This window comes from Ornithorhynchus anatinus, chromosome 1 (assembly GCF_004115215.2).
Source record: "Ornithorhynchus anatinus isolate Pmale09 chromosome 1, mOrnAna1.pri.v4, whole genome shotgun sequence".
NCBI lineage: Eukaryota > Metazoa > Chordata > Mammalia > Monotremata > Ornithorhynchidae > Ornithorhynchus > Ornithorhynchus anatinus.
Window position 1 is genome coordinate 77,880,469 of NC_041728.1, and position 14,254 is coordinate 77,894,722.

The window sequence follows — 14,254 nt, forward strand, 5'->3', positions numbered from 1 at the left end:
TGTAATTGAGCAATGAAAATTTTAGTATTAATTTTGATGAAAGAAAATAATAGGTAGTCAATATCTAACATTCATATTACCAGGCAACTTATAGTTGCTAAGCAACCAATGAGAGAGTTCGCAGAGAAATAAAAGGCTGTAAAATAATTCAGGATGGCATCAGTTTTATTTAAGTGCTGGAATATTTAACAAAGGAGTGGCTTATTCAGATTCTTGGGCATCATGGATTAAAATGTTTTTAAAAATTACACATAAAGTCATCATTCCTTTTGTCAGATTCAGAAAAAAATGAATGAAATTGCCTTATTTTCATGTGCCTGAATTTGAAACATCAGTAATTTGCATCAAAACATGTTTAACAACATCATGTTCAAGATCAAATAAATCCTATAAACAGCTCTGAGTATCCCAAAACTTCACAAAATTGCTTTTGAACAGAGCTTAATAAAGTTCACTCATACATGAAAATTGCTAATATGACCATTTAGAATTCAGTGTCATTTGTGTTCGGGAAAAACACTGTAGAAATGCTCAGTAATGCTAGGAAATAGTAATTGATTTCACCTAATGACAAAAGTAAACAAAAGAGAAATAGTTTTCAACTCTTGTTTTCAATTACTAGGGAATTCCTCCGCCTCCCACCCCATTTCCCCTGACTAAAGCTGGCTAATTTGGATAGTGAGGAACACAGAGGCTGACACCATCATCATCATCAGTAATGGTATCTATCGAACACTTACTATTTGAAGAGCGTTGAACAAAGAATTAGGAGAGTGCAATAAGAGTTACAATGCCAAGATAGAGCAGCGATGCAACACTTTTGTATCTTTCGCTGAAAATGGGTCTTGCATGTAAAAAAAACCTGACAAAATAATTTTGCGCACTTCGCAATGTGCAGCAATCCTGCCTATCTATTCAAATTACCTTGTTACAGTAGGAACAATGGGATGAAAGAACGTAAGTAGACTGTACATTTCATTATTATTCTAATCAATTTATTCAAACAGGTTCTCTATACTGAAGTCTCAAGACTGTGTTTCATCTGTCAGTCTAAGAAAGAAACTCCAAAGTTAAATCACTGTAGCCATTACTTTGAAAGAACTGCTACTTTTTATAAAGCTTTGCGTATTGTCATTTTCAAAACAAATATGTAAGCAACCAACAGTGGAGAAACTGGCATAAGTGATAAAATATTTGAAACTGTTCTTCTAGCTTTTTTCATTAGCAATACCATGTGCAGCTCAGTCTCCCTTATCAGTTCTTACCAGAACTCCAGCCTCATGGTATACTAAGTCCTCTACTTCAGGGTACATGGATACTGGATTCTCAAGTTCAATCAATCAATCAAGCGGTTGTATTTATTGAGCACTGTGTGCAGAGCACTGTACTAAGCAGTTAGGAGAGTGAGTACAATACACATGATGAATATACATGCTAGCAGAAGCACCTTCCAGAAGCCACTGCCTGCTCATGGGTTTGAGGTTCCTAGGAACTGCTCCAGGCAGATTTGGGAGGGACCTTGAAGAAGTCCACCTGCCCCCAGATGCTTAGGAAATTTTTTGGAGAGGGGTTCCAATATGGAGCAGATGGTCTCCTTTCAATCAGAGACACCAACAATATGGGGAAAGAGGAAGGGGATGTTGGCAGAAGATCTCAAAAGACTTAGGAGTATTCCAGAAGGAACCCAAGAAGTAATAACAAATAGCTAAAACAGGGAGGAGTTGAAGTTTTGGGTGAATAGTTTAAAACCTTTCCATCAACAAGTAATTTGTCTTTACAAAATGTCACTGCCTTACTTTTTGAAAAGTTTTTCTAATAGTATTTGGTAAGTGCTTACTATATGTAAAACACACTGTCCTAAGCACTGGGAAAGATACAAGTGAATTAGGATGGACACAGTCCCAATGTCATATGTGGCTCATGGTCTGAATTGGAGGGAGAACAGGAGAACTGATACACAGGAAAGTTAAGTGACTTGCCCAAGGATGCAGAGTAAACAATTGGAAGAGACAGAATTAGAACCCAGGTCCTCTGACCCCAGGCTAATGCTCTTTCCACTACGCCATGCTGCTTCTCTAAAGTTAAACATATATGGTGCATTCCCAGGGTTGCCTCATTGGTTCCTGTAATTTCTGGGGAAGTACTGGGAGATCCAGTTTCCTCCAGTCCTGCCTTGTCCCCTAGGTTCCATCTGAACAAACAAGAATATAAATGGACATTCCAGAACTGTTTCATCTTCCTTAGTTGCTATGAAACTGGGTACTGGTCACGACAGCACAGATCAAATGCTGATGCCAAAGTGGAATAGTCACCGAAATGCCCTTACCAGTAAGTGCTCCTGAAATGGGAAACGAAGACCCCAGAGCTGTACCATGTTTAAACAGAAAGTTTCCCAAATCCCATTTGTGTTGATAAAGAGTTGTTGGGAGTGACAGGCTAGGGCTGGCTTCAGACATTTGCCTGTTTTGGGGCAGGGAAAAATTTTCTCTGTCCTTCCTGTTCTATAGGACATCACATTACTCTGTAGGAAAATTCAGTGTCCTTAAAAGCTGTGCTACAGGATGCAGGCATTATCTCCCTTTAACATAAAAATGAAAATCAATTCAAGTTATTAGAAATGAAAATAGTTTGGAAGTTGGGAAATTTCAGTAGCTCTTGACTTTTATAACTGGAGAGCTAAAATGCACTCTCCTCCCCTTTACCATGAAAGCAATAGCTTGCAAAAATAGATCTCTTTAAGAACACATTTCTCAGCATTGAGAGATGCCCTATTTTACACCAAAGTCACTAATGCAGTAAGGTGAAACTAGCAGTTCTGTTTTCTTCACATCTCCCCAGCTGCTGTTACACAGGGATTGTGAGAAGGAAAGCTATCTTAATGATAGTACTGTATGACAGTTGTCCAGTGGTAGTATAGGTCATCAGAATTTGAGCAAAGCTTACTATGAGTTATTAGGTGAAGACACAGAGATGTAATAGAAATGTGGTCTATGTTTTCCTAATTCTTCACTTGTCTGCTCTAAAGTCAAGCTAAGCTAATTAAAGTAGCCGCCTGCCTCAGTCTTCTTGGATTAGTATTTGTAAACCAGTTTCAGAGGAAATCTTGATATAGCAAGTATGAACTCATTATACTAAAAGGACTAGGACACTCTTGTGATACATAATGATGGTGTTACCTTTGGAATATAATGAACACTTGTTATAACAAATATGTTCAGGATTTTGTAGACTCATTGAATTGATATTTCACATGCATTCATTACAAATTCTTTTTCTTAGCTCACCTCATCAAAGATAAACCAAGCAGGTCATAAAGAGATTGAGATAATAAAAAAAAAGTATGGCTTACTTTGATTTTTAAAAAAACAAACAAAAATATTTTAACTGAAAATATTATGTAGAGCAGTGACTGCTGACCTTGTCCAATTACTTGCTGACTTAAAGTGGTATAGGGAGATTATAGCCACATAAAATATGCAAGTAAACCTACTTAGATGCATGAGTCAGAGCTATAAAAGGATAAAGCTGGCCCAGTGGAGACCTGGAGGATAACTCATAACTCAATCATGCAAATTTAAGTACCTTTTTTTCTTACCCAAGAACCTCTAGTGCTGGCTGACCTTACTTCTCCACAAATAAGTAGCCCAAAATGATACATTTAACTAATGCTAATGATGTTTTCCAAAGACTCTCATAAGTATTTCTCAAGGTTTCAGCATATTTATAGGAAATGTGCAAATAAAACTCCATAAAAACACAAGGAACATGATGGAAAGGATTGAGGTCCAATCTCTTCTTCTCAATATAAGAAATGCACTGAGTGCGTAACAAACAGCAGAACCTCTCCAACCTGATTAGCTGTCTTCCCTTAGCACTTAATACAGTGTCTGGAACATAGTAAGCACTTAATAAATACCATTAGAAAAAAACCAACAACCTCGAAGTTAGAAAAAGTATGGGTAAAGGCCAAATTAGCCCACCTCTCTTACTGCTTTCTTCAAAAGATCAGGATGCACTAGGTTAAATTTGCATCATATTCAGCACCTCTCGGGTGCAGAGATTTATGCCACTGAGCTAAGGAGAGCTGCAGAGTTCCCTGGAAAAAGATGGATACGTGGGGAAGAGCTCAAGATCACCACAAACTTGAAACTGAACACTCCTCAGTTCATGGAGCTAGCAGAGACAATGTCCATGTAATAACACAATCTGTCTGCATAACCTGAGCTTCAGATTCAGGTTTAAATCTAGCCTCGGCACACAGCTGAGCTTACTGAAAGGACCGTGTCTAATTCCCACCCGTGTACTGTCTCTCAGTACTTGGTACAGGGTTTAATATCAATTAATCAAAAGTATTATTGAGTGCTTACTATGTTCAGAGCACTGTACTTAATGCTTGAGACAGTGCAGTGCAAATAGTAGACATGTTACCTGCCTAATGATCTTAAAGTCCAGAAGGGGAGATGGATCTTAATTGGAATAATGTTAATAATAATTAATATGAATCACTCATATAATTTGATTTGTCTGGTACAGCTCCAATAGTTATGTCTATCAAATCCACATTTTCATGTCTCTTTGTTATTTGGATTCATAGCACCTTGTAAAATGGTGCAAGTATGGGAAGAGGGCAAATTTGGCTTCTGTCTGGTCAAAATCACTTTCTTGTTTACTAAGTGTAAACATATTTTATGTTCTGTGGGGTTGTGGGTAGGGCAAATGGTGGAATGAGAGGGATGAGCTGAAGACAACACCAAGGTTACAAACTTGTTAGATAGGGAAGATAGTGGTGTTGTTTAGAATGATGGGAAGGACAAGTGAAGGACAGGGCTGGGGTGGAAAAATAAAGAGTTCAGTTTTAGACACATTTAGTTTGAGGTATCAGAAGGACATCCATTTAGAGATGCCTTGAATGCAGGATGAAATGCAATACTCTAGAGAAGGAGAGCACACAGGACAGGAGATGTATATTTGGGAATTTTCTGCACAGAGGGGGTAGTAATAATAATGATAATAATAATGGTATTTGTTAAGCACTTACTATGTGACAGGCACTGTTCTATGCTCTGGGGTAAATACAAGATAATCAGGTTGGACACAGTCCTTGTCCCACATAAGGCTCACAGTCTTAATCCCCATTTTACAGATGAGGGAACTGAGGCCCAGAGAAGTGTAATGGCTGCTCTTGAGTTTAGTTCAAAACATGGGAACAAATAAGGTCTCCAAGAGAGTGGGTGTAGATGGAAAATCCACTCTAATACTACTATGACTACCTCTCTCCATCAGTGTATGTATTGTTTGCTTAATATGACCGGAACCTGATAAACTGTTCACACAGAAAACAACCAGAAGAATGCAGGTGTTGAGGGACATGAGGTTTATGACTCTGTCATGATTTTCTTTCCTTCAGAGACAGTTTCTCCAGGACAGCACTGGGGGCCATTTGAATTGGTCAGTCAGTCAGTCACTGTGTACAGAGCTCTGTACGAAGCCCTTGTGAGAGTACAATATAACAATACCCGCTGGGGCGTTTGGGCCGGTGCGCGAGGGCCGTCCCCCGACACGTCTCCAGTCCCTCCCTCGGCTGAGGGGTCCAGGTCGGGTCCCAGGCGCCGGGGTGGCATTCCGCGGACCCGGCCTCCACCTGTCGTGTGTCCCCGCTGCCGAGGCGGGTGGCAATTTTTTCACACCAAGGGTCAGAAATGTGTGCGGAGATTTTCGGCGACGCGTTTTTTGGTGGGACTTAGTCTCTGGCGCGACCTCTCTGAGGGTGTCTTTCGTGAGCCGGGAGCAGCGAGGAGCGGGTCCTACCCCCCGCCTGGCAGCCCGGGCTGCCCAGAGCTCTAGATCCTCCCTCCTCTGCCTCTGATCCTCCTTGACCTCTCTGCTGCCTTTGACACTGTCGACCATCCCCTCCTCCTCCATACCTTATCTCACCTTGGCTTCACGGACTCTGTCCTCTCCTGGTTCTCCTCTTACCTCTCTGGCCGATCATTCTCGGTCTCCTACGCTGGAGCCTCCTCCCCCTCCCATCCTTTAACTGTTGGAGTTCCTCAAGGGTCAGTTCTTGGCCCTCTTCTGTTCTCCATTTACACTCACTCCCTCGGTGAACTCATCCACTCTCACGGCTTTGACTACCATCTCTACGCAGATGACACGCAGATCTACATCTCCGCCCCTGTCCTCTCCCCCTCCCTTCAGGCTCGAATCTCCTCCTGCCTCCGGGACGTCTCCACCTGGATGTCGGCCCGCCACCTAAAACTCAACATGAGCAAGACTGAGCTCCTCATCTTCCCTCCCAAGCCCAGTCCGCTCCCAGACTTCTCCATCACCGTGGATGGCACGACCATCCTTCCCGTCCCGCAGGCCCGCAATCTCGGTGTCATCCTTGACTCGTCCCTCTCGTTCACCCCACACATCCTATCCGTTACCAAGACCTGCCGGTTTCACCTCTACAATATCGCCAAGATCCGCCCTTTCCTCTCCACCCAAACGGCTACCTTACTATTACGGGCTCTCGTTATATCCCGGCTAGACTACTGTGTCAGCCTTCTCTCTGACCTCCCTTCCTCCTCTCTCGCCCCGCTCCGGTCTATTCTTCACTCCGCTGCCCGGCTCATCTTCCTGCAGAAACGATCTGGGCATGTCACTCCCCTTCTTAAACAACTCCAGTGGTTGCCTATCAACCTCCGCTCCAAACAAAAACTCCTCACTCTAGGCTTCAAGGCTCTCCATCACCTTGCCCCTTCCTACCTCTCCTCCCTTCTCTCTTTCTACCACCCACCCCGCACGCTCCGCTCCTCCGCCGCCCACCTCCTCACCGTCCCTCGGTCTCGCCTATCCCGCCGTCGACCCCTGGGTCACGTCCTCCCGCGGTCCTGGAACGCCCTCCCTCCTCACCTCCGCCAAACTGATTCTCTTTCCCTCTTCAAAACCTTACTTAAAAATCACCTCCTCCAAGAGGCGTTCCCAGACTGAGCTCCTCTTCCCCCTCTACTCCCTCTGCCATCCCCCCTTTACCTCTCCGCAGCTAAAGCCTCATTTTCCCCTTTTCCCTCTGCTCCTCCACCTCTCCCTTCCCATCCCCACAGCACTGTACTCGTCCGCTCAACTGTATATATTTTCGTTACCCTATTTATTTTGTTAATGAATTGTACATTGCCTTGATTCTATTTAGTTGCCATTGTTTTTACGAGATGTTCTTCCCCTTGACGCTGTTTAGTGCCATTGTTCTTGTCTGTCCGTCTCCCCCGATTAAACTGTAAGCCCGTCAAACGGCAGGGACTGTCTCTATCTGTTGCCGACTTGTTCATCCCAAGCGCTTAGTACAGTGCTCTGCACATAGTAAGCGCTCAATAAATACTATTGAATGAATGAACATTCTCTGCCCACAGGGAGCTTATAGTCTAGAGGGAGAGACAAATATTAATATAAATAAATTACAGATCAGTACAAAAGTACTCTGGGGTTGTGAGAGGGGATGAATAAAGAGAGCAAGTCAGGGCAGTGCAGTAGGGAGTAGAAGAAGAAAGGAGGGCTTATTCAGGGAAGTTAAAAGTCTATCTTCTATCACTTAATCAGCTGTATGTACTGTACTCTTAATATGAGCAGAGCACAACTGAGAAAGTTCAATATCACAGAGTAGTTAGTAGGCATGATCCCTGTCCTTAAGGAGCTGAGTCTTAGAAATGAGTCATTCCAATGCATCCCATCCCTACCATAATTGGGTTGATGTAATCAGGAGTTAAAACACAATTAATTTATAATTTCTACTGAACAATTACAAATAGTCAGTCAGGTTTGGTATAGTTCTAGTAGTTATCAGTCTAGCAAATTCATATTTTCATATCTTTGTGTTCAGATTTTTAGCACCTTGTAAAATGTTACAAGTATGGGAAGAAGGCAAATTTGGCTTTTGTCTGGTCAAATTCAGCTTTCTTGTGCACCAACAGTAAAATTATTTTATTCATCCTTCCCAGTGCCTCCTGAATGCCACCAGTATTTCATTTAACCCCCTACTGAGACATATTTTATCTGATGGTTCATCTTTGAAAACCTCACAAATTTAACTTTCTATGGATTTAAACTATTCATGTGTGCAATGCAGAGTGTCCTTCTAAATATCTTTTCCTGCTTACTCTCTATAAACCTGCCATTACGTATCATAGAAAATCTACCATGTCAATAGATGTGTTTTCTACTTCCAGAAAAAGATGAGCAGGCGAACATTTTATGACAATTTGAGGTCAATGGTGTGATATACTTATATAACTTTTTCCAGCATTACATCCAAAGTAATGTTAGTCCTTAGAAATGTGACTATTCTTAGTTAAATAACCTGACTGTAGTGCAGTTTCAGTAAATATTAATAAGAACCCCAATTTATGCAACTGAAACATTATTTAAAGGCAGTTTATCATGAAAGCAATACATATATGCTAATCCTATAATTAAGAACTGATTACAAGAAAACATGATGATGATGGTATTTGTTAAGCGCTTACTACGTGACAAGAACTGTTGTAAATTCTGGGGTAGATACAAGGTAATCAGGTTGTCAGGTTGCGACTAACAGTCTTAATCCCTATTTTACAGATGAGGTAACTGAGGTACAGAGAGGTTTGGGCTTGCCCAAGGCCACACAGCCAACAGGTGGCAGAGCTGGAATTAGAACCCATGTCCTCTGACTCCCAAGCCCTTGTTCTTTCCACTAACCCATGCTGCTTTTCTGAGATAGCAATGCATAGATTTAGAAGTCTTCATATTATTGATAATAATAATGATGATAATAATAATAATGGCATTTGTTAAGCACTTACTGTGTGCCAAGCACTGTTCTAAGTGCTGGGATGGAGGGATACAAGTTAATCAGGTTGTCCCATATGGGGCTCACAGTCTTAATCCCTATTTTACAGATGAGGAAACTGAGGTACAGAGAAGTTAAGTGATTTGCCCAAAGTCACACAGCTGACAAGTGACAGAGCCAGGATTAGAACTCATGACCTCTGACTCCCAAGCCCGGGCTCTTTCCACTGAGCTACACTGCTTCTCTTGATGTTCTCTTCTATTTTACTAATATTGATATCAGTAAATATTACATATACAGCATTTGCCACCTAGAATGCCTTGTAATTTATCAAACACAACTTATCTAAAGTGGAGTTTGGTGCTTACAAAGTTAATTAATTTAATTGTGGCTTTTTTCACTACTATCACATAATTCTCCATCTGTAACCTTTCACATATATCTTAAATTGCTAGCCATCAGGTTTAGCAAGAGGCATACATCATCAAAGTTGCATACTGGCCTTTTTATACTCTTCATAGCTATAAGACCCTTCTCAGGGTCACATCTGGAGAGTTTCCAGTACTCTATCAGTCTTTACTATGAGAGGGAGAGTCAAGCAGAGGCCTACCCATTCCATTCCCAGCTTGGGTAGGGGCTAGTGAGTGGAAGGCAATCTGCTACAAGTTAAAACTCACCAGTGCTGGGCAGCAGTGGCATGGGAGAGAGTCGAGGGCAGAGACTCAAGTTTACTGCGCGGAAGGAGGCAATGGTAAATCACTTCTGTATTTTTACCAATAAAACTCTAAGGATATACTACCAGTAAAATTGCAGATAGAGGTGGGGCATTCTGGGAGAGATGTGTCCATGGTGTCATTTGGGTAGGAGACAACTCGACAGCATAAGAAAAGACAAGATAGCTGTAAGTTTTAATATAAAATGATTTTGTTTCCAATTATTACTCCAAATTAAATCCTAAAAAACTATATTCCCAGAAACAATGATAAAAACTACTAATTTTCAAGGTTTTAAGTTGAATGTTTTATAACTTAAAATGAATATCTTAATCTATATTTTATTGTAAAATGTTTTCTTCTATTGTTTGATTTTTTTATTATTGTTAATAATGATAAATGTGGTATTTGTTAAGAGTGTACCATGTGCTCAGCATTGTACTAAAGCACTGGGCTAGATATGGCAATTATAAATAAATATAGGCTTGTAACACTTTTCTTCCAAATAACTCAAAAAGTCTTTTCATATCTATCAATTCATCCCTGCATATAATTGAAAATGGAAGGTGAGTGAAGAGGGAGGTAGTTATTCCCATGCTTCAGAAGACAACAACTGAGGCCTAGGGAGGGAAGCAACTTTTCCAAGGTCAACGTGAAGGTCACTCGTTATCTTTACTAATGAAGCCAAAGAGGTGGGTCTTATCCAGCCTCCAGAAAGGTCTGATATCCTAGAATTTCAGGGGCTAGAAATGTTTAGCCACTGACAACAATTAAGAAAATCCATTAACTGAGAGGCCACTGAGTCAAGTATTTAGAAAAACCATAGGGGTATTAGTTATTTAGATTGTAAACTTCCACTAGACAGTAAATGCCTTGAAGGCTTAAAATTGTGTTTTTCTACTCTATGCGTTATACTCTCCCAAGCACTTTGTCCAGTAAACCCTCGGTTAATATTACTGATTGACTGATTTCTCAGTTATCCAAGTCATATTAACTAGCTTTACCACTACTGCTATCTTCTACTTCTACCTCTAATATTACTCTACTATGACTCACAGCCACCTGTAGCACTTATGTATGGAGGAAATGAAGTACTGGAGTAATCTAATTTAAAAACCCTTGCACTGGAATTTGCATCCTTTTGTTCTCTTCTCCCTCAGCCCCTCAACACCTTTGTACAGATCTGTAATTTATTTATATTAATGTCTATATCCCTCGTTGTAATCTCCCAAGCACTTAGTCCAATGCTCTGCATCATTAAGTGCTCAATAAGTATGATGGATACAACACAGTATTTTCTGTGTGCAGAAATTACTGATTAGTTGCACCGTAGGTTCATTCATTCATTCATTCATATTTATTGAGTGCTTACTGTGTGCAGAGCACTGTACTAAGTGCTTGGGATGTACAATTTGGCAACAGGTGGAGACAATCCCTGCGCAGCAATGGGCTCACAATCTAAGAGGGGGAGACAGACAGCAAAACAAAACAAGTAATAATAATGTTGGTATTTGTTAAGCGCTTACTATGTGCAGAGCACTGTTCTAAGTGCTGGGGGAATTACAGGGTAATCAGGTCGTCCCACGTGAGGCTCACAGTTAATCCCCATCTTACAGGTTAGGTAACTGAGGCACAGAGAAGTTAAGTGACTTGCCCACAGTCACACAGCTGACAAGTGGCAGAGCCGGGAGTCGAACTCATGACCTCTGACTCCGAAGCTCAGGCTCTTTCCACTGAGCCCACTCTGCTTCCCATTGATGCCAAGTAGTCAGGCATCAATACCATCAAAATAGATAAATAGAATCATTGATATATACATATCATTAATAAAATAGAGTAATAATATATAGAAATATACACAAGTTCTGTAGGAAGGGGAAGGGGGTAGAGCAGATGGAGAGAGTAGGGGGAATAGGGAGGCGAGGAGGGGCAGAGGGAAAGGGAGGGCTCAGTCTGGGAGAGTCTCCTGGTGGAGGTGAGTTCTCAGTAACTCTTTGAAGAGGGGAAGAGAGTTAGTTTGGGTTAGGACTGCAGGTTGAACTAGAACACATGGATGCATCCTAAACTCTAGGTGACAATTTGGTAAAGATAATTCAGTTATTCTTTGTTCAATTGAAATATTGACTCCTTTTCTATTTCCCTGCTCTATTCGTGGATTTTGGGGGTGGTGTGTGTGTTTGTGTGTGTGTGTGTGTTTTCTGGGGGAGAAAAAACAATTATTAATTAGTTGCATCCTGAGGTAGGAGTGTAGGTTGAACTAGAACACATAGCTATATCCTACACCCAAGCTAAAAACGTGGTAAAGAAAATTCAGTTAACCTAGGCGCCTTATGAGAAATAGTGTGGTCTAATGGCTAGAGAATGGATCCAGGCTCCAATCCCGGGTCTGCCACTTGTCTGCTATGTGACCTTGGGAAGTCTGTGCCTCAGTTACCTCATCTGTAAAATAGGATCCAAGACTCTGAGCCCCATGTGGGACAGGGACTGCATCCCAGCTGATTTGCTAGTATTCACCCCAGTGATGATGATGATATTGGTATTTGTTAAGCGCTTACTATGTGCAGAGCACTGTTCTAAGCGCTGGGGTAGACAAAAGGGAATCAGGTTGTCCCACGTGAGGCTCACAGTCTTAATCCCCATTTTACAGATGAGGTAACTGAGGCACAGAGAAGTGAAGTGACTTGCCCAAAGTCACATAGCTGACAAGTGGCAGAGCAGGGATTCGAACCCATGATCTCTGACTCCAAAGCCCAGGCTCTTTCCACTGAGCCATGCTGCTTCAGTGTGTAGAACTTCGCCTGACAAACAGTATGCGCTTATCAAATACCATAAAAACATGCTGTCTCCTTTCTAATTTCCTGTTTTACTTCTGAACTTGTAGTGGGGATGTTGGGGGTTGAGAGAAGACAAACAAGTTCCTCGTCAGTTTTGCACACTAGGATGGGGCTGCAGACCAAACTAGAACTCGTAGAACTAGAATTTGTAGATGTATCCTAGACCCAAGCCAACAATTTGGACCCAAGACACCAAGAAACCCTTCACAAGTTAATCTTTTCATGAGTCTTTTGTGAAGTTTCTCAAAATGAGGTGTAGAAGCTGTGTCAGATACTGAAAGTGAATCTGAGAGGATCTGGGGTGGGAGAAAAAAAAGAGAATGAGAAAGAAATGAAATTAGATCAAAAGAAAGAAGATGCTCCTGAAATTCAATCCAAGGAGAAAACTTGGTACAGGAAAATGTGTCACACCAGTGTAATCTGAAGGATAGATTACCAATGGTACTTAATGAGCACTTACTATGTGCAGAGCATGATACTAAGAGCTTAGTAGAGTACCATTCAATAAAGTTGGCAGCCGTATCCCCTGCCCACAGACAAGCCTATTGTTAAGAATGATAACTGAAGAAATGAAGAAAAAGTGAGAAGCAGAAACAGTGTAGATGCTGGAAGTTCATCCTATCAGATTTTGAGCAAGAATCAAGGGGAATTTTTCAGTGTGGGGATACAGAGAGAAAGTTGGCAAAAAAAAAAACCCATCTGCAAACCCATTTCGAGCAAACTCAGAGAAGCAGCATGGCTTAATGGAAAGACCACAGACTTGGGAGTCAAAGAACATGGATTCTAATCCCGGTTCCACCACCTGTCTGCTGTGTGACCTTGGACAAGCCTCTTAACCTCTTTGTACCTCAGTTACTGCAACTGTAAAATGGGGATTTTAGAAGGGACAAACTACATGGGACCACCTGATTACCTTTTATTACCTTCTAACTTCTGATTACCCAGTGTTTAAAACAGTGCTTGGCACAGAGTAAGTGTTTAACAAATACCACAACTATTATTATTATTATTAAACTAATGGACCCAAACAACCATGAAGAAGAGAGAAGACAAAATGTGGGGCTCATAGTTTTAATCTCCATTTTACAGATGAGGTAACTAAGGCACAGAGAAGTTAAGTGACTTGCCCAAAGTCACACAGCTGGCAAGCGGCAGAGCCAGGATTAGAACCCATGACCTCTGTCTCCCAAGCCTGGGTTCTTTCCACTGAGCCACGCTGCTTCTCAAATACTTACTATTTGCCTAAGCTGTACTGTACTACTGTACTAAGTTCTGGGGTGGCTAACCTTTTCACTATGCCTCAATCTCTCCTGTCTCACCACCAATCCCTAGCCCATGTCTTGCCTCTGGCCGCAAATGGCCTCCCTCATCAAATCTAACATATAATCACTCTCCCCCACACTTCAAAACCTTAATGAAGGCACATCTCCTCCAAAAGGCCTTCTCAGATTAAGGCCCACTTTTCCTCATCTCCCACTCACTTTTGTGTCAGCCTGGCTTGTTCCTTTTTCTCCTCCCCCTTCCCAGCCCCACAGCACATATGTACAGATGTGTAATTTTATTTATTTTTATTGTTGTCTACCTCCCTTCTTATAGACTGTAAGCTCACTGTGGGCAAGGCGCCGCTCATTGTTGTACTGTACTTTCCCAAGCGCTTAGTAGTGCCATGCATACCGTAAATGCTCAATAAATACGATTGGATGAATGAATGCCGAATATAGGAATCTATGAAAATACGTTGTTCATGACTCTAAAATGGACAGTATATACTATTTAATATATATGGGATTCATGAAGATTTGCATGATTTGCATTGCATTGTTACCATCTTTATTTCCTATCCAATTGAATTCATATTTTGGCCTTTCAAAACAGGAACATTCATCAAGTAAAAGTATACCTGT

The 14,254-nt window shown here is 41.4% G+C and overlaps 1 non-coding gene across 1 annotated transcript; it reads left to right on the forward strand.

Annotated features, from left to right (window-relative positions):
* Positions 1-9,332: 9,332 nt before the first annotated feature.
* LOC114817289 lies at positions 9,333-9,470 on the forward strand. The gene has a single exon (XR_003765150.1). It is a non-coding gene; the product is annotated as a small nucleolar RNA SNORA7 (small nucleolar RNA).
* Positions 9,471-14,254: the final 4,784 nt, after the last annotated feature.